The sequence below is a fragment of the Aricia agestis genome, chromosome 4 (assembly GCF_905147365.1).
Source record: "Aricia agestis chromosome 4, ilAriAges1.1, whole genome shotgun sequence".
Taxonomy (NCBI): domain Eukaryota; kingdom Metazoa; phylum Arthropoda; class Insecta; order Lepidoptera; family Lycaenidae; genus Aricia; species Aricia agestis.
The window spans coordinates 7,776,448-7,799,708 of NC_056409.1; the positions used below are offsets into that span (position 1 = coordinate 7,776,448).

At 36.2% G+C, this 23,261-nt stretch overlaps 1 long non-coding RNA gene across 1 annotated transcript; it reads right to left on the reverse strand.

Moving 5' to 3' along the window:
* Positions 1–6,127: 6,127 nt before the first annotated feature.
* On the reverse strand, positions 6,128–22,176 carry LOC121726385. Its single transcript, XR_006035528.1, has 3 exons — positions 22,126–22,176; positions 19,087–19,092; positions 6,128–6,141 (listed from the first exon to the last, which is right to left on the reverse strand). It is a non-coding gene; the product is annotated as an uncharacterized LOC121726385 (long non-coding RNA).
* Positions 22,177–23,261: the final 1,085 nt, after the last annotated feature.

The following is a 23,261-nucleotide window of genomic DNA, read 5'->3' on the forward strand; positions in this document are numbered from 1 at the left end:
ATTTGCTTTCTTTCAGAAACTTGGCTAAAAAACGAAAATCAAATTAATGTAGTAGGTTATTCTTTATATAGAAAGGACCGAACAGATGGATATGGAGGTTAAGCCATTCTTGTCCATCAATCTTTAAGTTGTACTCTCAAGAGTTTTCCCAGAAACAATCATAATATTGACCTTTTGTGCCATCTCACTTATTAATTGCCTTTGTAAGATTTTTAATTTAATGATAACTCGTCGCCTTGAATATCATTTCGAAAATAATAAAATATTTAACGATAGCACTTTGGGTTTTCGTCGTGGCTTTTCATGTCAAGACAATCTCAGTAGGTTTATTGTAGACACAGAAACTGCCTTTGTAAACAAAGAATACGTTTTATGCGCTTACTGTGATATAAGTAACGCTTATAATTATGTGGCTATTGAACCACTTATATCCACTTTACTTGAATTTGGCGTAGACCCGCTTTTGTGTGTATACATTAGAAAATTTTTAAAACGAAGAATCTTAATATATAGGCTAAGAGATGGTAGGGAAATCACAAGAATATGTCGACAGGGTTTGGCTCAAGGTGACCCAATGTCATCTGTTTTGTTTAATATAAATACTATTAAGATATGCAACGCACTCGTTAGGATAGTTAAAGTATCACAATATGCTGACGACTTTACATTATATTGTATCGGTCGAAATCTTGAATCCTGTGCTAATGTCATTCAATCAAGCCTTAACATATTCATGTCTATGTTAGAGAAAATAGGATTAGAAATATCGCTATCAAAGACTAAACTGTGTATATTCACTAGAAAGTACAGAGTGCCTACTATTTGTATACAAATTAATAACACGGAAATCGAGGTTACAAATTGTGTCAAGTTTTTGGGTGTTTGGATGGACGGTCGCCTGAACTGGACTAAACATATTCTTGAAACTGCCCAAAAATGTATTCCGTACGTTAATGTCCTAAGTTGCATAAGCAGTTCAAAGGGAGGTGTCCATCCAATACACTTAAGAAGACTTTATATAGCATTAGTTCGATCTCGTCTTGATTATGCATTATCTTCGGCAACGCCAGTGCTAGGCTCCTCCAGAGGTTGGATGTGATTCAAAATCAATGTCTATGCCTTTGTGGAAGCTTCATTCGCGACACCCCAATTTTTGCAATGGAAAGTGAGCTTTGTATTACACATTTAAAGTTAAGAAGAATGTAAGTATTTAAGTAATAAATACTTTCTGAGGCTCTCGTCTAGAAAATCTGATATACTGAGAAAGCAAATCAAAGCATTTAACGATTCATTAATTTTGGGCACAAGGTACTGGCGCAAAAATCAACTGCCACTTCTGGTCGAGAGTTACAGACAGTATTCCATTTTATCTATGTCACAATTTGAAGTTTTGCCCCCATTTTTACTCTCGCGTGAAATTTTATACGTGGGAGAGCCATGCTTCGGCACGAATGGGCCGGCTCGACCGGATAAATACCACGTTCTCACAGAAAACCGGCGTGAAACAGCGCTTGCGCTGTGTTTCGCCGAGTGAGTGAGTTTACCGGATGCCCAATCCCCTAACCCCTACCCTATTCCCTTCCCTACCCTCAACTATTCCCTTCCCTTCCCTTCCCCACCCTCCCCTATTATCCTATTCCCTCGTAAAAGGTCGGCAACGCACTTGCAGCTCTTCTGATGCTGCGAGTGTCCATGGGCGACGGAAGTTGCTTTCCATCAGGTGACCCGTTTGCTCGTTTGCCACCTTATTTCATAAAAAAAAAAAAAATTAAATCAATCCCCTGGAATAAGATCATAATACACGAAGTGAACACGGTTAACGAACCTAAAGCTCAAATACCCACTCATGTTCTGAAACAACTTTGCAAAGTCATGATTCAGTCACAGTATTCTGATCACACTCATCTTTACACTGATGGGTCCAAGATAGGAGACGGTTCTAGTTGCGCTTTTTATGATGACTCACTCACTATACTGACCATCTTCCAAAAATCAAAGCAGACATGTACGCTAAATTCAAATTATATTTCGATGAATGCTCTCAAAACAAGGGTATTTGGTATAAATCCATTGTAGACCAACCACCGCGCGTCCCTTGGTTTTTTCACGACATTTGAAACGAAAGGAATTGACAATTTGTTTCCGAACTCGAACATACCAATTTAATTACACTATGAAAAAAGAGACGATCCCTACTGCTCAATATGTCAGAACGAGGAGGACCTCCTACACTTAATTCTAGAATGTAGAATCAACGAACAACCGAGGCTGGTATTTTAGAGACAGTGGGTGTTCTTCGGCGGACCTCCTCTTTTTGTTCCATCGAATCTTAGCCTCAGAGTTCACTGACAAACACAGTAATAATCTTTTAAATTTTATTACACATTCTCTGAGCCTAAGATTTGAATACTATAAAAATAGTCCTTGATCATATATGTTGACCCTAATGTCCTAAGGTAATAGTTATAATATAATTGTAAAATGTACTTAACTCTTAAGCTGACTTAATCTTCAGGATGTAAGGCTTATAAAATAAATAAGATTAAAAAAAAAAAAAACTATGTAACCCTTTTTACGAAAAATGGGGAAACGTAGGTGCATGAAATTTCGCACAGTTATAGTTTATATGGTGAAGGAGTGCATCGAGCTAATATTATTTTAAAATATTGCTTTTATCATATATATTTTTAACAAATAAAACGTTACACACACTACGGTCTACGACACTACTACTAGGAAAAATGACAGATTTTTGAGTGACAAGCCTATATATACGAATTATACTCTTTTATTTATGTTTGAAGTCTGTTGACAACAAATTGACAATGGATTATTGTTTTTTTTTTTTTCATTTTAAATACTAATTAGACAATGCTTAAACGGCCAGTCTGAGATCAGCTGAGTCCCAGAGACAAGAATTGAAAAAAACTATGATGAAGTCAATATTTTTTACAAAATATAGGTAGTAGTCCTAATGTCGTTGCAAGTAAGGTCGAATTTCGACCATTGGGCAATCTCTAGTACATCAGAATAACACATAGGCTAAAATTTTAATAAATAAACATATCAATATACATAGTAATATGCGTAAAATCGGGGTATTCCATGAAAAAGGCGATAGCAGTAAAAAAGTAAAAAAAATCTGGGCTATCGGAGAGCAAAATATGTACGGTATTGTAAAATCGATAAACAAGTGATTAAAAGGAGGCTGCTGCCGACAGCCAAAGCTAAGCCCAAAACAAAGAGCGCGTTGGAGCGCGGCGCTGAATTCAAACTAAATTTTCATGGAGACAAAAAACGTAAAGCCGCCAAAAGTACACGTCGTACACACTGTGTAATGTGTATGTTCCACCAAAATCCAAGTTCGAAAGATTTTTTTAAATTATTTGAAAGGGCTTATTTGAACGCGCTAATCGCAGGAACTACTGATCCGATTTGAAAAATTCTTTCAGTGATAGATAGCCTATTTATCGAGGAAAGCTATAAGTTATATTTTATCACGCTATGACTAACAGGACCGAAGAAATAGAGGAAAATGTGGAAAAAACGGGAGAAATTATATGAAAGGGCTTATTTGAAAGCGATAATATCAGGAACTACTGATCCGATTTGAAAAATTCTTTCAGTTTTAGATAGCCCATTTATCGAGAAAAGCCGTAGACTATATTTTATCACGCTAAAACTAATAGGAGCGAAGAAATAGAGGCATTTTTATTTTACTTGGCAAACGTGAAGAATAGACCACGTGAAGGACATATACACACAAGAATAGACACGGTTGCGTGAAATTCTTAAATTACGCGGGCGAAGCCGCGTGGAACAGCTAGTTAATCTAATAAAACTCTTTCTAACAGCTCTAATTTTAGTAGAGGCTTCTAGCACAGATGTAATGATAAAATGGAGAAAAATCTAACGACATACTTAGTACCATCTTAGTACCCACTCTTTAAATAAATAAAATATAAATAAATTCTTTATTGAGAGCTACTAAGGCCCAAATTGTTAGTAACAAATATCTTAAAAACTAGGTTAGTGGGTTTGAAGTTAGCGTGACCGAAACCTGCGTTTTTGAGAGTTGACAGGCTGCCTGCAAACATCTACATTTTGTGATCTTACATACTTACCCATCTCCAAAATATGAAAATTTAATCATTTTTTTCTGTATCGCGTAAACATTCTAGATTTTGCAGTGGCCAGTGGCCATTGATTTCAATTTCCAATAGGCAGGTGGAGTCAGGAGTGGCGCATAATAAAAGTTCGACGAATCAATGCGAATTCAAATCCAGTCAGCCACGCCGATTTCTAAAGAGCGTTCAGCCTTATTTTACCTCGGAGTTTCTATGACAGTGGACCCTACGTGAATTGACATAAAGCTCTTGTTTAAGGAAAAAGGATTTCGAAGGGCCTGAAGTTTTGGATAACTAGTTTCGATCATTATTAATGTTAGTTATTTAGTTATAGGGATCTAGAACGCTAAGAAGTAACTACATAATGCAGTCTGCAGAGTAATATAGGGTAGACGTGTGCAGTCATTCACATCTACGAATTGTAGTTGGTAAGCCATACTTAATAATGATTATATTATTATATTAATAATATAATATCTATGAACGATTCACACCACGTCAGTGCGGCACCGTACTAAGTAACTGGAGGACTAATAAATATTGACTCCCGTGTAATTACCTTATCTTGGATTAGAAGTTGGAAAAACGCAAAACCAGCTTACTCTTAGATTAGGAGACAGTTATACTCGAGTAAAATTTTACTCCAGTTTGGTCGAATCCGCCCTTAATGTATTATAATTTATACATAATACAGGTGCCAGACAACGGAAATATATTTTATTACACTTTACTCATATATTTTAAGATTTGTATTAGGTATAATATGATAATTGATACACATATTTATTATGTCACATGTACATGACCCAGGAACATTGAAAACTTTTTGTTCCTGCTGCGGGATTCGAACCCGCGACCCCTGAGGCCTTGACTTGAGCCATGACTGCTCACCATACGCTCAAGTCTCAAATCTCAACCAATATGCCACAAAGGTAATACACATTGAAACTGATAACTCACTGCAAACTGATTGCTGAAGTCGAATGAAGTATAATTATTGTAGAGTATTTACATCTTTTACAATAGGTTAAGTAATTATTAAGGCGCATCAGTGGAAGTTACGACTTAGAACAAACATGCAAACATTTTACATAGACAACCGAAATGCTGTGTCGTTTATTATAAGAAGTTCATGCAGTTTCCATTTATTCAAAATACAGGACGAATATTTTTTCTGTTTGAAGACTTTGAAGAATGAAATACTTAATTCACACACAAAAAACCGCTGTCTCATACAAACACTTGGCATACTCCGAGCACTAATAAAGGCAATGGCAAACTGTATGTAACAATTTTTTGTAGGAAAATTGTTGCTAAAAAGTGTTATTGATGAATATTTTCTGCCAAGTCTAGAAGTAGAAGATACACAGTGTATAATTGTGGACACATCAAGGTCATATAGCATCAGTATGCGGCCTTGTTTCGGTCAGTTTATTGCCAATAATGCGGCAGACCACTTACAAGAACCCTAAGTGGGGGTGGTGTGTGGTGCAAGTACATCTTCATTCTTCAAAAGCTTACGGCTGCACTCAGAATTCGGATACATAAATTATTGATGATTAGTGTCTAAACTCTAAACTCTAATCACACCATGCCGAAGATACGCGGCCGAAGTTCCGCATGACGTCAGCAATGTCAAACGCATACAATATAACGCGAAGTAAAAATACATTGCAGGCATAATCATGCCATACTTCGGCCGCGTTTTTTCGGCCTAGTGTGTTTAGACACCTTCAATTTAATGAAGAGTTTGACAGATAATATTGTATAGGGCGTATGTCAAAATCTAGGTACTTAAAAATATTCGTCTCTTAGTGCGGCAGTTACTTTCGTATGAATTTACTTAAATCTTTCGCTTATAACTTATAAGTAAGGACTTATAAACATATTAAAACAGTAACTAATACCAAGGTTTGCCTATCTTTCTTCGTCATATACAGGAAAAATTCCATTATCCATACAATAAAAAGACCCGTACTGTGTAAGCAGTCGTTTTACTTATACAGTTTTTGTTCTTGTCCGATATGTTAAAAAAGTGGCTTAAAAGACAAATGACATAACATCAATTTTTAACTACCATAAGATTAGATCTATAATGTATAAATTACACAGTTGAATTAATAAATAAGCAAATCGTAAAATCGCCATCTCTTATGACTTGAGACCCATTAATATAAATTAAAGCAGCCACCCCACGTCAGCACTTAACAGAGCTTTCGATTTTTCGTCTTCAATCTCCAGTGCTAAACTACTTGTGGAAAATAAATAACGCCATACAAAATTACAAAAGATAGCCTAGGTAGGTCTTAGGCTCGTAGCCAACCTTGGCGTAGGTCATGTAAGTACCACTAAGGCTTGGAACTTGTAAGTAATAGCATAGAGTAATAAATGCTGGTCTCTGGTACCATAGAGTAATAAATATACCTGGTCTCTGGTAGTAGGTATTCCAAGTATGAAGATATTTAAAGTGAACGCGTAACATCATTGGGGTTATCAATGTAACAACAATAATATTGTATTCTCCAGTCACAACAAAGGTTGGTATGATTTTTCAGACATTAAAGCCGCTTACAGCCAAATTCTTCAGGCATACGCACACTTAGCTAACCAACAGCAACCTGGGTGAGGGCATGGCGTGGGCCCTTAAAGTAATAACTAATAACAGTTTGGAACACGTTTTATACAGAAAATTTTCATCGCGCTTACCAATTTCTCCATAGGAAGAGCGTCCATTTTCCTGTTGTCTTACAAAACAAAAAATGTATGTTTACCTCATTATAAATTCGCACTGCACTAACAAGCTTCATGAAGAATGTAACGTTTTCTAACAATGATGTTTCTCTTGTTTTATTATTCATCGCTCTTTACTCTGAACAAATATTCTGTTTTTAAATTATTAATGTCCGTTTCTTGGGTTACTTGACAGTTGACGTACGTTTGTTTCTCAAGAAAGGTTTTAAAGATCCCAAGGTCTCTTTTGCAGTATAACAGCTCGTATCTAAGATGTGTTTGTTATTTTAACATCATATTATTATTTTCTCGGATGTAAACTATGATGTATCGTGAATAGTTAATTCTGTCGAATATGTTCGGTTTTTAAATTGTCTAGGACTCCGTGGCCTAGTGGGTAAACCTTTGATTCGCACTCGAGAGGGTGCTGCTTCGATCCTATCGATTATAGCATTTATAGCGCGTACCCACAGATTATTATCAATCGCATTTTTATCAGGCGATCCTCAGCTGTCAGCTCTTTTGGCTTTACCTGGCTTTACTTTAGCTATAAATATATTAGCTCATTCAATTCATCAGGCGTCATCAGCTGAAGACATTTTTGACAAATCTTCGAACGTACTCGTGGGCCGAGTAAAAGTTTTGAAAATAAACAAAAGCACGGTCTAATAATTCTATTTGGTGCAAATTCCAATGTCAATCTTGAACGTGTAGAGCGTACGCTAGGTACTTAAAAAGTTAAAACTGAGTTGTGTTCTATTCGTAAATTGTAAGCAGATTTCTGCTTCATCCACATTTCTTCCCCAAATACATAAATGAGCAATAAATTTGGTTCGGAATAAAAACCGATACTGGTACACCCTAAGCCAGCCCCTCGTACGGAATACTGATGAGTCGGAATAATTTGATGATTCGTAAACATATTCTATAAACAATCGATTACGTTTTCCACCATTTATATTCTACGTATGTTTCGCTGTGTCTCGAGATGAATTGAATACAAAGTACTGTCCGAAAGTAAATTATTGTAAACAGTGAAAAAAATAGCTCTTCTTACTCGTAGTTACATATTTATCTAAAATTAATATTAGATGAGTTCATGGCCAGGTAAATTATATATAACTTTCCTCCTAAATCCTTATATAAACCATCTCTGGACTTCCCAGAATATTTCAAGACTAAGATTAAAATACTAAAATTAGCCAAATCGGTACAGACGTTCTTGAGTTTTTTGCGAGACTAACAAACTGAAAATTAAAAATTCATTAATTTCTTTTGGCTGGCTAAAAAATGATATAAAGATTCCCGTATTAGACAAGTATACTGCGCATTGCAGCTCTAACAATAAAAACCAAAATGATGGCATTGTTTTATATTTAAAAAACCAATGTAATCAAAAATTCTCTATAACCGAGATCAACTTAAAAGACAGTACCTGTCTACTTTTGACGCAAGACAATTAATACGCTATTTTATGTATCTATAGATCACCATCTTACACAAACTTATCAAACTTTATTGCCTCGTTAGATATTGTTTTACAATCGCTATCATCTTTTCAAAATATTGCTATTATTGGCGATATTAATATTGATATTAGCCATCTACCACAAAGCATGCACGTCTCAGATTACCTTAATCTATCAGCAAGCCATGGCCTCCTGCCTGCACATTCTCTACCTACACGAGGCTTAAATTGCCTGGACCACGTTTTACTCAAGTCTAAGCGCGACGCGCAAACCTTAGTCCTGGACTCGTCTATAACAGACCATAATAGTATTTTACTTTGCCTCAATCATCGAATTAAATCCACTACAAAACCCACTCAACCAATCCAACATAAGATTAATTATGAAACTTTATCCCGAGACATGGATAGGTTAAATTTTGAAAATACATTTCATATAGATGACGCAAATGAGGCTACAATCCAGTTTGTTGACTGTCTTATAGACGTTATAGAGGCTAATTCCAGACCAGTTAAGGTACCTAAACGCAAAACAATCCTCAAACCCTGTATAACTCCGGGCTTGCTACGTTGCATAAGAAATAGAGACTCTATGCACAAGTCACTTAAGACAAACCCAGAGAACGTAACTCTAAAGGTAACCTATAGTAGGTACAGAAATTTCTGCAACAAACTGCTAAAAAAACTAAAAAGTCAATTTGATAAAAAAGAACTTACTGAGGCTGGCACTGATAATAAGCGTCTATGGCAAGTCATAAAAAGAGTCACAAACTCAGTAAAACCCACATTACCTTCAAGCGAGTTACTTCACACTAATCCAACCACTGAGAGTTCTATTAACAATGTTAATGACTTCTTTGCGTCTATTGGTGAAAATCTCGCAGCAAATATTAGACCTATACATAACCCAACATTCCTACAGTCATTTATTTCAGGACCCAAACCTCCCAACTCGTTTGTTCTGCTCCCCACTGACTACGACGAAATTAAATCGATTCTTCTATCCCTCCGAATAGATGGTGCCGTAGGGTAGGATAATATATCTACAGCATTTTTAAAGAAATTCAAAAATCAGTTACTCCCCCCACTAACCCATATTTTTAATCTTTGCCTCCAATCTGGAACATTTCCTTCTTACTTTAAAAAGGCCATAATCCACCCTATTCATAAAAGCGGGCCTAGAGACCGTGTCACCAATTATCGCCCTATTGCTGTTCTGAGTGCTTTATCCAAAATTCTAGAGCGCATAATTAACAAACGCCTGATTAATTACTTAGAGGCAAAAAACCTCCTATCTCCCAACCAATACGGATTCCGCCGAAACAAATCTACGTCCGAAGCTGTTTTAAACCTTACCAACCACATTGCTAAGCACTTAGATCAGAAAAAAAAGGTTTTAACAATCTTTTTGGACCTCGCAAAGGCTTTTGACACGGTTTCTTTGCCCTTACTTCTCAAAAAACTGGAAAGGGTGGGTGTAAGAGGATTATCTCTTGATATTTTGAGAGACTATTTGACAAGACGAACTCAATGTGTGAAAATTAACAACCATCTAAGCAAAGAGCTCCCAATTACTTACGGCATCACTCAGGGAAGTGTGATTGGTCCAACGCTGTTTCTTGTGTGCCTAAATGAATTATGCCAATTAGACTTCAAAAATACCAAGACAACGGCGTTTGCTGACGATACGGCACTTACGTTTGTCGGTGATTCCTGGGCCGAAGTTTTTTCCACCGCACAAAGCGCATTTGATTTGGTCTCCACTTGGTTGGCTGCGAACTCCCTCACTCTAAATGCTGACAAAACACATTACATGACCTTTTCCCTACGGGCATCTTCACAACCCCCAACCACAATGACATTAACCGCACATACATGTCGCAACCATTCCCAACCCTGTGATTGTCCACGGTTGTTACGAGTTCAGAGTATCAAATATCTAGGTGTCTCTCTCGATTGCAATCTCTCCTTTACAACACATATAGATCTCCTTCAATCTAGAGTCCGCAAACTTATTTATATACTAGCTGTTGCCCGCGACTTCGTCCGCGTGGACTTCAGTTTATAGCGCGCGATGTCAACAAAATTGGTGTCAAAAGCTTTTATAAAAAAACCCTGGTACCCCTTAAATCAATACAGCTGTGCAGTGTGCACACAATAAGTATTTCATTTTTTTATATTAAACTTTATATTTTATGCCAAATTTTAAAGCTTATTTAGCCCTCCAATTACACAACTTTACCCATAAACTATTTATCATTGATAGATTTAAGGTTACGTCACTGCACAGATAAAGTACTGACTTATTTAATACCGTAGAATAGATATAACAATCGAAAAAAATCGAAACTTAAATGTAAGATGATACCACGTCTTATAGAAAGACTTTTGAGCAAGCGTCAGCGCGATGTAGAAGACGCACGGCGCCATCTATTATGAACTGTTGGAACTAACTTAATTTGAACAAATTTACGCATTTTCACCCCCTTACAACCCTTTTTTCCAGTAAAAAAGTAGCCTATGTCCTTTCTCAGGCTTTAGACTATCTGTATACAAAATTTCATTACAATCGGTTCGGTAGTTTTGGCGTTTGGCGTGAAAGCGAGACTGACAGACAGACAGACAGACATACAGAGATACTTTTGGCGTTTGGCGTGAAAGCGAGACTGACAGACAGACAGACAGACAGAGATACTTTCGCATTTATAATATTAGTATAGATTATGTGCACACTGCACAGCTGTTTTTGGGTATTTTGATTAATTAAGGGCCGCGCTACACCGGAATGGCAGCGGCGAGGCGAGCACTTTCAGCGCTGCCATTCCGGTGTAGCGCGGCCCTAAGAGGGGTACCACTTACCAGGATTTTAAAAAGTTTTTAAATTTGACACAAATTTTGTTGACACCGCGCGCTATAAACTAAAGTCCACGCGGACGAAGTCGCGGGCAACAGCTAGTGTTACAATAAAGTAAAAAATAAAACGCCATCTGTTGAATCGTATTAGAACTAAAATGTTCATTCCATCGATATATTTCTGGATTTTTTATAATATTATACATAAAATATGTTTAAGATTTTTGAAATTTTATTTTAATACACATCCAAGACCCAGGAACATTGAAAACTTTTTGTTCCGCCTGCGGGACTCGAACCCAGGACCCCCGGGATGAGCGCTGGCCACGCGCAATGCGAATTCATTTTCATCGATATTTTCATGGAAATAAGATATTTTCCCACATCAAAATGTAGCCTATGTCCTTTCTCAGACTCTAGAATAACTGTGTACAAAATTTCATTGCAATCGGTTCAGTAGTTTTGGCGTGAAAGCAAGACAGACAGACAGACAGACAGACAGACAGACAGACAGACAGAGATACTTTCGCATTTATAATATTAGTATGGATTTAAAATGCTCCGATATGTAGCCAACCAACATATCGTTAAGAGGGTTTACCATGCTCTTTGTCAATCCATCTTAACCTATTGCATCTCCTCTTGGGGTGGAGCACCTAAATCTCAACTTTTAAAGCTCGAACGCGCGCAAAGAGCAATACTAAAGGTTGCTACGTTTAGAGACTACACATTTCCTACGACGGAATTATATCAAAGTTGCAGAGTGGTAACTGTAAGACAACACTTTATAATGAGCACAATCCTAGCACAACATGTCGCAACTGCTTTTAAAAAGATAAGCAAACGCCGGAGTGACAAAATTTGTCGAATTAATAAATATAACTTTGCACAATCGATGAGATATAACTACTTTATAGCTCCCTATTTATATAATAAAATCAATAAGTACCTTCCAATATATGAACTGAACATCAGAGATTGTAAGGCTGCGCTTAACGACTGGCTCCTCGGATTGACTTATGAAGATACTGAGGATTTGCTGACTGTAACGCTGTAGGCACACTCACACTCTATCACACTACACACTCATACGCACATAATATAATAAAATTTACACATTTTATGGAATTCCTTTTGTATCAACAATAATAATTAATTGTATTTATTTATATAATAATAATTGATTGTATTTAATGTAATATCATAATATGAAATTGATTTTTTATAATTTATATGTTTTTTAATTTATTGTATCAAGTTTATATAATTTTCAACATTGATTTTAAGTTAATTTTAATTGCATACCTTATTTATTCAGCGATATTATATTATGCCATTAGAAGTAGGGAAAGGGACCGGTAGCTTTAATACAGGTTATGCTGTAACCTAGCTAAGCTGCCGGTTGCGATCTTCACATACTATATATATAAAAACCACTGTAAAACTAAATAATAGCTTTATAATTATGTATTTAGATCAAGGTTTTTATGTTTTGAGCTGAATAAACAATTTCAATTTCAATTTTTTTTTATAGATAGATAGTAAGCAGGTTATACGTGGGAGAGCCATGCTTCGACACGAAAGGGCCGGCTCGACCGGAGAAATACCACGTTCTCACAGAAAACCGGCGTGAAACAGCGCTAGCGCTGTGTTTCGCCGAGTGAGTGAGTTTACCGGAGGCCCAATCCCCTACCCTATTCCCTTCCCTACCCTCCACTAATTCCTTCCCATCCCTACCCTTCCCTATTACCCTATTCCCTCTTAAAAGGCCGGCAACGCACCTGCAGCTCTTCTGATGCTGCGAGTGTCCATGGTCGACGGAAGTTGCTTTCCATCAGGTGACCCGTTTGCTCGTTTGCCCTCTTATTTCATAAAAAAAGGACCGGATCTACCATTTATGGCTATTTGGGCTCAAGCCCAGGGCCCCATGAGTTGAAGGGCTTCCGCCCCCAGCTAAGTCAAGTCAAAAATAAACGATAATGCGAAATACCTAATTTATAATTTTATTAAATTTTTGTTGATATTCCTGAGAATCCTAAGTGCTGGTACTACGAACTGACAGTATTAAAATGTTGTGGCCCTTAGTAGTTTCAGCCTAGGGCGTAAGCTCACGGTCCGGCCCTGATAGTAAGTGTGTCTTTTACATTTTCATTTTTCACACTTTTTTAGTGTTGGTCGGTTGAATAGATTTAGGTAAAATTTGGTATGAAGACACTTCGAGAGTCAGGAAAGGCCATTGGATACTTTTTGTTGTGAAAAAATGTACGGTTGTCGCTGAATTATTGACAAATGAATTATTTTGGCGCAACGCAGTTGCGGGCAGCATCTGGTGAAATAATAAATACTCATAAAGTATATTTTATCACAAGAAGTCAAGAACCCTGTAACATAATATTAATAAGATAATAATGTAAACACGTCTTAAATTTCACGTGTCTCATACAACCCAACAACACACAATAAACTCAATCTTTATCAGCAGCAAGTAGCAACGATAATAAAGCGGTTGTAACGTTTTATTAGAGTCATCTCTTTTCCTCTTTACATAATTTTATATGTCTATCTCTTTTTACATCCATTTTACTATATTAAAAAATATATTATTCATGTTTTTTACATAAATTAGACATCCCGAGTATTTTTAATTTGTTTAATTACATTTTAGGAATTTTATTAACCTATCAAACTGATTTATTTTTGAAAATAAATTATTTTTTCTGAATCGCGCTATCAAAGTTTTTGACGCCACTGAGTATATATACGAGCGGCGCGCGCTCGCTAGCGGGAGTCCGTTTCTACGCAGTACGGCAGTGGTAGCTGGGGCGCTGCTCTGAACCCCTCTACTTGCATCGTCACGGCAGGTTTTGGCGGGTTTTCCTGCAGCAGTGACATGCGCGATGGCCTGGTATGTACCAGTGTTGAATGAGACTGTGCTCTTGTGTATGGCCGGTCCTTCATGTGGCAACCCTCTTCGTGAGGGCATCCTCCCAGGAGGTTTGATGTCGTGATGACGACTTTTACGGCAGGAACAGCGTGGTGCTTTCCTCAACCCCCCTGTGTAGAAAATTTGACTCTCTTTTTTGTTTGTAAATTGCTATTCGTTTGTATATATACACAACAATTATTACAAATTAATTTAATACTTACATTATTATTTATTATATAACTTTGTAGATAGATCCTAGAAATTTATTTATTGCGATTAAATAAGATTTAATTATAAAGGTGTCTGGTACAAGTAGATTTAAAATATTTGTAACGTAAATAATATAGGCGAATTGAAAACCTACTTTTAAAAATTCTGTTGAAATCAAAACCTTATAGCGCAACAATAACTAGTTCACCACGGCAATCATAGATGTCGCCTCTGATAAGATGAAAAAGTGAAGACACAATGGAGCCAGTTTGCTGGATGATGAGAACGCGTGAACACTGAATACAAACGAGAAACAGGTATCGTCGTTGACCTAAAAACTTGTACAAGGTCGCTCGCCATGCATCTCCCGAGCCAAACCGCGACGTTATTTTTAGACCAATTATCTTAATTTTAAACCGTTGATTTCTATTGAAAGGTAATTATTGTGGTGACTTGTTTTACCCGACTGCCAGAAAAGGCTATGTTTTTAGCGCGTATCTTGTATGTATACCTATACTGTTTCTTGGATTTTTTAATTCTAGATAAAGAGGAGACGTACTGTCTAGTCAGAGTAGACTATATTGAAGAGTATAGAGAATCTGGAATTACATCAAGGTGAAAAACATTTAAAATGATCGATACTTTAATATGTATGAGTTCCTTCCTCGTGAACCCTCTTAAATAATAAATACATAGGTATAATATTATTTACACGATCTCAAAAAAACTGGGTCGCCATGTCTCTGTCTAGCACAATGGCAAAGTTATATTATGGTAAAGACAGAAATCCTTGAGTTAAGTATTTAATACGTTATACGTTGCGTAAAATAACTTTATTAGAAAGGGGGTTTTGAACAAGAACAGAACGCTTTATTGTAAAGGGTTGGTTATTGTTAAAGGGGGTTGTAACATAATGACATGTTTGATGTTCACAATACCTTTTGTTTTTGAACCAAAGACTTTTACTCAACTTTTAGAATTATTGTTCTGAGAGGGTTAAGTAACAAATGGGAGCAAAAGTTCTCGGTCACCTTGTCCTTCCAACGTCTTATGTTACATAACTTGATAGCAATTTAGGATCGACTTAAAAACAAGGCGCCTCAAGATGTCATTTTAGGGGATGTTTTATCTCCTTTGTCAACTTTGCGTAGCGAAATAAAAAAAACATAACATTTACAACGATCGATTCCCAGTTTCTTATGCAAATCATACGAACATCTAATTTTATAATTAGTGCCTACTTAAAATTAATAGCAGGGATGTAATATAGCGTATTGCAATAATGTTATGTGTTGTTCGTAATTAAACTTTTATGATTTAAAAGTTGCTTTGGATAATGATTTGGAATGTTCAGATATTATTCTAATACGACATCCGAACACCGAAAGAGATAAACTTGCTTCAAATCATGCACCCATTATTAGGTCTCCAAGAGTTCCAAGACTAATAGATATCATACTTAATTTCACCTTTACTTTTATTGCTTTAAATTGTACGCTAAAATTTCACTTAAAATATTCTTGAACTACATAATATAGAAGCTAAAGTTAGTTCGAGTTGCATCTAATCCCCCATTCATCTCGGGAGCGTCCCAACCCCCAATAGGATGTATTGTCAGTCTCAGCTAACAGATACACGGACTTAGCATAAGCCCGTGCGCTGGAATAATGGATCACTCCTCACTAACACATCATCGATCTTACTACAGTGAAAATTGCTATATTTCTACCTGACTATGAGTACTAGTCACGGAGCTCCTCTGTGTTAGCTCCGTGGTACTAGCCTTCCTTGAGTAAGTATTTGAGTTACCTCTTAATATGCAAAAAGAAAGGGTAAGTAAATAAAGGGTTCCAATTTGTTATACTTAATAAAAATATGTTAGATTCCTAGTAAGTACTAAAGAAAAAAGTCTTGTAAGCAGTATTATTTCGTACTTGTCCATAACCCTGTCGTTGCGATTATTGTGATCCATTGCCTTCTTAATTTTATTGACCTCGGTGACTAATGAGTAATCACTATCTATGCGTACAGCGTAACATAATATTTTTTAAGGAGGCGAAAGCTTCTACTTTTTAAGCCGGGACTAAATCGGATCCCACTAATTTCAGGCCTATATCGATTCTACCGACCTTTAGTAAAATATTTGAAAAAATTATTTTAAAACAATTACTAGTGCATTTTAATTCAAATAATTTGCTGCACGATAACCAATACGGATTTACTAAGGGTCGATCCACAACGGATGCTGGTATAGGACTTCTTTGTAGTATTTTTGAAGCTTGGGAGGAGTCGCAGGATGCCTTAGGTGTGTTTTGCGATCTCTCCAAAGCCTTCGATTGTGTTGAGCATGCTACATTGATCAGGAAACTGCGCCACTACGGCATAAAGGACTCTGCTCTCAGCCTTTTGACTTCTTACCTTAAAAATAGGACTCAAAGGGTTGAGGTAAATAGTAAAAGGTCCAATGGAACCAAAATAGAATTAGGTGTCCCACAGGGATCTATCTTAGGCCCATTTCTTTTTCTCATCTATATAAATGACTTACCTTATCTAGTAAAGGATAATAATAATGAGATAGTGCTTTTTGCTGATGACACTTCACTTATTTTTAAAGTGAAGCGACAACAGTCGAACTACGACGAGGTAAACAGTGCTCTCTCAAAAATAGTACATTGGTTTAATGTTAATAACTTACTTTTAAATTCTAGTAAAACTAAATGTATAAAGTTTACTTTGCCCAATGTTAGGCAAGTCCAAACCAATGTGCTATTAAATGATGAGAAGATGAATTTGGTAGATAACACTGTATTCCTAGGTATTACACTTGATAGTAAATTACAGTGGGGTCCTCACATTGCTAATCTAGCAGGTAGGCTCAGTTCTGCAGCATATGCAGTCAGAAAAATTAGAGAAATTTCTGACGAAGACACGGCACGATTAGTATATTTTAGTTATTTTCATAGTAGGATGTCATATGGAATCCTTTTATGGGGAAACGCTGCCGACATTAATACAATATTTGTGCTGCAGAAGCGAGCCATACGTTCTATTTATAAAATGTCTGCTTTAGAATCTCTGAGAGATAAATTTAAAGAAATTGGTATTCTAACTGTTGCTTCTCAATACATTTTGGATAATGTAATATATGTTAGAAAAAATATAAATAAATTTAAAGTTAAAAGTGACATTCACTGTAGAAATACTAGAAATAAGCACAAGCTGGACATGCCAGTGATCAGACTTAGTAAAGTCAGTAAATCTTTTAAAGGTCAATGTATACGCCTTTACAATAAAATCCCAGAAAACGTTCAAAATCTTTCCATTAATAAATTTAAAAAAGTAGTCAAAGAGCGTTTGTGTGCCAAAGCTTATTATAAGGTCAATGATTTCATAGAAGATGGCACATCTTGGGAGTAGGATGGCTTCTTGCAAGGCTACTTCTACATTATTATATTATGACTTACAATAATGTATGTTGACATTGTATATAATATTAAGTTACAAAATTGTAAACTTTATTTTAAAAGAATAATTTTTCTCTCACTTTTTTGGTAAAAAGTGGAACCCGTGCGAGTTTCTTACGCCGGTTCTTCTCGCCGGGGTAGTTCCCGAACCGGTGGTAGGCATCAGGTAGACATTCTGAAAAAATTTGATTCAAATTTACTCAGAAATAAAACATTTTTTATTTTTATTTTATTTTTTATTTTCTTCTTCTTTCTTTGAATAAGTACTTAAGATATTAATAGCTACTTATACTCGTCGGTATACAGTTTCATTAAAGTAAACATAATAGTGTCATGTGACACGTCCATTTACAACTTCGCCAGTACCAAACTATTTAACTAACATAAATTCCGAAAGGCCCTTATAGTGCATCTAATAATGGTCGACAATATAACTTCCATACAACACCCCCAGGAGCTTGATACCTCCACTTACAACTTACAGGCAACTATCTTATAATATGACTTCGGTGACGACTTACTTGGCGTCCCCGATTTTTCGGTTTTATTCCAACATCAATATTGTTGCTGTATGGTTTTGATGCTGAATTGGGGTCCGTATTATTTCTTATTCTCAATCTATGTTTGAGTCTTTAGGTGGCCCCAATTAAGAAGAAAATTAAGGCGTTAGTCACGCCGTGGTCCAGAATTATAGAGCGTACCTCTCGCTTCTAAGGTCGTGGGCTCGATTCCTGCGTTGGAAAAAATTGTTTCCAAGTTTGGTTAGGGCAAAGTAGGCTGATCTCCAGTTTGTCTGAGAAAAAAAATCTACGATATCAATGATAGATTTTTAGGTAGATTTTTAGATTATAATTTTCAATGCGTCAGTTGGAGATGTAATAAAATCGGCCAAGCGCCGTATAGGGTTCCGTAGTACCGCTAGTTTTTGACAATTTTTGTATGGTCAATAAATGTACATTTATAACCTCGTGTTTTACAGTTTACACTACTAACAACACCATCTCAGTTTTGAATCTAAAGTTCCTTTATACTTCGCCGAATATTTTTATTTTTATTTTTACTCAATTTTATTATTATTCAATAACTTATGAAGTCTTCTTAGCCGTGATAATTTTCCATTTAAATTCAGCATATTTTCCTACTCCTGTAATTTTTTCACATTCCCAGAGGCAACCATTTTGCTGGTAGAAGGGAGGACACTGGACTCTAACGATTTTTTCCGCTTTGAAACTTCATATTTCACAAATGGATCCCTAAATCGGAAAATCATCAACGAACACTCGTAATATTAAAAAAAACCTATCCAACGACACCCTATACGGTGGGCCGTGGGGTGGACGCGAAAAAACATATTATCATCCCCGGTTGATGTGTAGAGTAAAATATTTTTCTATGATTTTATATACTTACCATTTTTTTGGCATCATTAATATTAATTGCATTCATGCCGAATTACAACTTTGTAGGTCTTATAGTCTCTGAGTAAAGCCGCGGACAGACAGACGGACAGACAGACAGACGGACGGACAGACCGAAACTATAAGGGTTCCTTGTTGACTACAGAACTCTGAAAAGCCGGTCTTGCACTTGATCTCTCACCAGTAGTTTCGGTCATCCCTCCCACTAGACTACTGACTACTACTAGACTATACTGCGTACACTTAGGGACTATTAAATCACTCTTTCTGGTCTGGTTTCAATGAAACCGGCCACTGTCACCGTAACCACGTGATAGTGAACTAGTTAAACAGGAAAGGCGTGTTGACCCGATGACCGGCGACAATTGAATGACGCGCTGCTTCTGGAAATTGTATGATGTGTCCGTGGAGACTGGCACAGATGCTTCAAACGTTAACTATGTAAATTTCAAGTAGGCAATTGTAGCCCCGGATTTATCAATAGACCGCTATTGATCACGGCCCAGGGGCGGCCCGCGGCAGTGTTCTCGTGGGGGTTAAGCGCTTATTCCACTTATCCTAGTAAGGAAGTCCTAGCTAGGATCCTACATACTCGTAGGAGACTAATTAGAAGCTTCTTATTCCTCTTGTCCTAATTAAGTGACTAAATCAGTTGTCATTTTGGTCAGACGTCTTCTTAATGGCCCCAGTTCTACCCTAGCAACAAAAAATTGGTCTTCTCATAGGCTTAGCTGTTGGCTCAATAAAAATAAAAATAAATAAAAGGCGAAAAAGATGGTTGAAAGAATTTTTGCTCCACGAAAAATTATGAATTATGAACTTTCTGAACTACTTTCAACCAGCAGACTTAAGAATTACCTACGAATGGATTTTAGATCTTATAACATAATATAAATTGACTTTAATACAGATTTAGCAGTTCCCACTACAGATAAAAGGTTGAAACCATCTGGCAACACTGATTTAGTCAGTTAGAAGCCACATTTTTTTCCGATTTAGGATCCTATTATTCCTATGATCCTATATTAGCTTTCTAAATGTTATTCCACTTGACTAAATTTTTTAGGATCCTAGCTAGGACTTCCTAGCTAGAATAAGAGGAATAAGCGCTTTAGGCTAACCTAGCCCCCCTAAAACACTGCCGCGGGCGCGCTAAGGGCAGCGTCCAAAGAGGCCCTACAGATTACGTTCATGGGGCGGCGGAAGGCCTACTCTCTTAAAAAATATAAATTCGGCACTGGGTCATTGTGAGTTCGAGCATGGCCCAGAGTTTAAGACAGGTAAGGTAGTAACTATATTTTAGTAATCTGTGCTTAAGGTTAATGATACGTACTTAAATCATAAGTATTCGTGGTTTCAGGTAAAAAAAAATTAGTTTTTCACCCTTTAAATACTCTTGGAAAATATTTAATTTTATTAAATATTTTGGAAAATATTAAATAAAATGAAAAATTGAATAACCGTTGAGAATTGAGATGCTGGTAAAGCATAAAACATAATATACAAAATATTAATTGTAAGTATTTAAATTTTAAAGTATCATAATGACGACCTCTGAGGCTCAGTGGTTGAGCGTGTTGTCAGCGCTCAAGCCGGAGGTCGCGGCTTCGAATCCCGCCGACGCGCGACGGAAAAAAATGTTTTCTATGTTCCTGGGTCTTGGATGTGCATTAAATATGTGTATCATATTTAAAAATCTTAAATATAATATGTATAGTATAAAAGTATTAAACATATTATTATGTAATATCCGTTGTCTGGTACCCGTAACACAAGTCCGTCGGGTACTTACCACGGGGCCAGACAGACGTGGTGTGAAGCGTCCATAGATATTATATAATTATAATATCAATAATTAATATAACTTCAGTTTTTCTAATTGTGTACCTAGTGCCTACTATATTTAAAGGAAGTTTCTCTTTTTTAATCTTTTTTAAAGCATCGATCGATCATTTAAAGCAAGCAATATCGAGGCTTGTTAACTTTGTATATGATTAAAACTTATTAAATTCAACCTCTACGCTTCGTTTAAGTTAAAAACTTTTAACCTCAAAAGCTTGTTTAACGTTATTTCACTTTAGATTTCATTAACGGCGACCCGAAATTATATGTTACGGACTTCTTTAATTATTCAACGATTTTGTGAGTACTTTTATACAGCTATGAGCCAGGTAACGAACTATTTTAATTGCATATTAGATAGCTATTATAAGTGCAACAATATAATTTATCCGAAATTCAGCTTGCATCTATGCATCTTGAAAGAATATACTACATACGCAGATGGCAGGCCTATATAATCCGGTGGGGTAATAATTATCATGTTAGTCTTAAGGCCATCCTCCGAGCAAACGACCTTGACCATACATTTGACTCATTGCCGAGATTGCACAAAAATCCAATTTTTTACTTATCTTAGTTCAAAATTGAACTAAAAAAATTTTAAACGGGGAATATGTGGGTAGTTAATGAAATTGTCTATCTATTGTCGTGTGTGAAACACAATAATTATAAACGTAATAAACGTAATTTGTAAATACTAAGGAGATGCTGAAAGTATGCTTCAATTTTAATAAATTGGTATTACTTTGGAAGCTAATATCATGAGTATAATAAACAAAAATAGAAAAACGGGGAAAGGAATGTTGATATACTCAAGATTATTGCTGTATTTTTTTATTATAATTTTATAGCTTTCAAATTATGAGTTTATAAGGCTGTAAATACGGTAAATTACGGAATCTCCGTAGAGGAAGGCCCTTGATGATGATTCATGATCATTATTATTATTTTGTCGGCTGGGATTGTCATAGTCCAACCGAATATCGTAGGCCAGCTATCTGCCTATAGCACAAAATAGATAATAGTACAAGTTGGTACTACTAATATATATTCTGTGGTACAAGTACCTATAGCAGGGGTGGCCAACCGGTCGATCGCGACTGTTAGTCCAGTCGATCGTGGCCAGGCAAAAATATAAATAAATAATTAGACCAGACCAACTACTAAGACTGGTCAATAAAAAAAATCACAGTAATAATATGTTTTTATGTTTTATACAATTATTTTTTACACGACCGGTTTCGATAAAATCTTCATCAGGTTTATCGAAACCGGTCGTGTAAAACATAATTGTTTATTAATAAAAGTGGAAAAAGTGCATGAAAAATGTATATTATTACTGTGAAACATGAATTTCCACCAAGAAGTTACGGTACATTCAATATCATAAATAAAAAAATTCATGATTGTGTACTATGCTGATTCATTTAAGATTTCAAGAAGCACTTGGTAGATCGCACAGGGTTTCATTAGTAAACACTAAACAGTAGATCTTAGGTCTAATCACGTTGGCCACCCTTGGCCTATAGCTATAGGAATATATTTCCCTGATAGCACTAACTGTATAAAATTGTCTAACACAGAAAATAATTTCGATGAAATAGAACCCGCACCAGCGTACAGAAAACGTCAGCCACTGGACCATACGGGAATTATGATGTATGAAGGTCTTTACATATTCATCCCACGTTCAGGGTTGAACCGAAGACGGAGAGATATACTAACTTTACCCATGAATTCAAATGACTGAAGAATTTATTCCATATTTTTCTTATCACAAGGGCGAAAGAAAATTTCTTTAGTAACTTTCTGTTTCAACATCGAGTGATATATTTGGTTTTTGGACGTCCTAATAAAGGTGTTAATCTTCACGTAAGGCGTAAGCTTCTGTCACTTTTCAGTTAGTATAATAGTATAGGTAAATATGTACTTATTTCAGAAATATACACTTGAAATATATACGTAGTACACATTACATACTCATACAATACGACCTCTGTGGCTCAGTGGTGAGCACGTTGGTAGCTCAAGCCGGGGGTCGCGGGTTCGAATCCCGCCGACGGAACAAAAAGTTTTCAATGTTCCCGGGTCTGGATGTGTATTAAATATGTGTATGATATAATAAAAATCTTAAATATATGTATAGTATAAAAGTATTAAATATATTTCCGTTGTCTGGTACCTGTAACACAAGTCCTTTAGGTACTTAGCACGGGGCCAGAC